The sequence below is a fragment of the Neophocaena asiaeorientalis genome, unplaced genomic scaffold (assembly GCF_003031525.2).
Source record: "Neophocaena asiaeorientalis asiaeorientalis breed wild unplaced genomic scaffold, Neophocaena_asiaeorientalis_V1.1 scaffold476, whole genome shotgun sequence".
NCBI lineage: Eukaryota > Metazoa > Chordata > Mammalia > Artiodactyla > Phocoenidae > Neophocaena > Neophocaena asiaeorientalis.
Window position 1 is genome coordinate 2,133,438 of NW_020172178.1, and position 1,899 is coordinate 2,135,336.

At 45.4% G+C, this 1,899-nt stretch overlaps 1 pseudogene; it reads right to left on the reverse strand.

Annotated features, from left to right (window-relative positions):
- Window positions 1-529: 529 nt before the first annotated feature.
- On the reverse strand, window positions 530-992 carry LOC112409606 (ubiquitin-conjugating enzyme E2 N-like; annotated as a pseudogene).
- Window positions 993-1,899: the final 907 nt, after the last annotated feature.

Here is a 1,899-nt window from a genome sequence, read left to right on the forward strand (position 1 = left end):
CCGGACCGGGGCACGAACCCGTGTCCCCTGCATCGGCAGGCGGACTCTCAACCACTGCGCCATCAGGGAAGCCGGGGTTAGCTGCTTTTAACCAATACAATCAGATCACCATAAAAAGGGGGAAAGGAGCCCATAAAATTCAAATAAAACTACCTTCCCCCAGCCACCAAAAAATAATAATAATAAAGAAAAACACCCACACCCCTGCAGCTAACCCTGACAACTACCTTCATTCACGGCGCTTCATACTCAAACCATGATGGGGAAATGAATAAAAGCAGAGAAGGGCCACTGCTTTTAAACGTCTCGCAACAATCCAGATGACACTTCTAGCCTCTGCTCCTGCTTTACAACAGTGAGTCAGGACGAGACATAGATTTGCTACTCTGCATTCAGTCACCAGAGGACTGAAGATGTCTGGGCTTCTATTCTGTAATGTTTCTAAGACTGTGTCCATTAAATGCAAACAGAAAAGGAAGAAGTCTGGGCAGAACAGGAGAAGTGATGCACACTTGATGATCGGATCGATTTAAATATTATTCATGGCATATAGCCTAGTCCATGCTCTAGCCGTTTCTATGGCGTGGGCTTCGTTGGTCTTCCACTGCTCCGCTACATCATTCGCTGAGGGGCCATCTGGGTTGGGAGCACTTAATAACAAAGCCTGGATCGATAGCAGGACTGCGCGGATCTGCAGTGCTGGGGACCACTTATCTTTCAAAATATCTAAAACATATTCCTCCCAACTTGTCTACATTAGGATGATAAATTCTGGTCATGAAACGTACTTTAGGGGCTGCCATCGGGTATTCTTCTGGAAGGAATAGTTCAAGTTTAAAAGTCCCTCCCTCAAAGGGGGAATCCTGAGGGCCAGCAATGACCACATGAAAATAACGGGCGTTGCTCTCATCTGGTTCTGCTTTAATGCCGGGAACTGGCTCTGCCAGCAAACTCTGGGTTTCCTTGATAATCCTGCGGGGCAGCCCGACCATCTTGTCAGATCCCGAGTTCGACCTCTGGTCTTGTCTGTGGCTCCGCTCGCCTCATGCATGAGTGTGTGAAATAATTTTCATGTGGGGGGTTATTTATTAAATTGCAGCATTTCTCCATTAATAGATGTCTTTCAATCAACCATTTTTGTTGGAGAGATCACAGCTCTGCTAGCAGTGAGTTAGGTTTTCTTAGAAATCAGTAATCAGTCCCATAGCATTTCTCAGGGATCTGGGGTTTCTGCAACAGCTTTGGAGGCATCAAAGGGGAATGCAGAGAGTCTAAAATCTGGTTGAAAAAAATCTGTATTTAAATGCCCTCTCAAACCACTGACACAAGTATAGACGTAGTTATAGGTACATGTATAGATTATAGATGCATCTAAATCTGTCATCCTTGGAGATCCTTTGTCGCCGTTGAACTCAGCTTTGTCATTTCTAAAACGGGGTTAATAACAGTCTCTACCTTATGGAACTACTATGAGGATGAAATGAGATAATATCACCTAAAATTCTTGGCAAAGGATCACTTATCTTTCATGTTTTTCTTTGTTTTTTCTTCTTCACATTTTTCTTAGATATTTTTTCTAGCTTCCTCTTCCTCATGAACTTCAGAATCATTTTGTCAACAGATTCCCTTTTTTTTTTTTTTTTTGCGGTACGCGGGCCTCTCACTGTTGCGGCCTCTCGCGTTGCGGAGCACAGGCTCCGGACACTCAGGCTCAGCGGCCATGGCTCACGGGCCCAGCCACTCCGAGGCATGTGGAATCTTCCCGGACCGGGGCACGAACCTGTGTCCCCTGCATTGGCAGGCGGACTCTCAACCACTGCGCCACCAGGGAAGCCCTGTTGGAAGATTTTTAATCACAGTTTCAATTTCATTACTTGTGATTGGTCTGTTCATATTTTC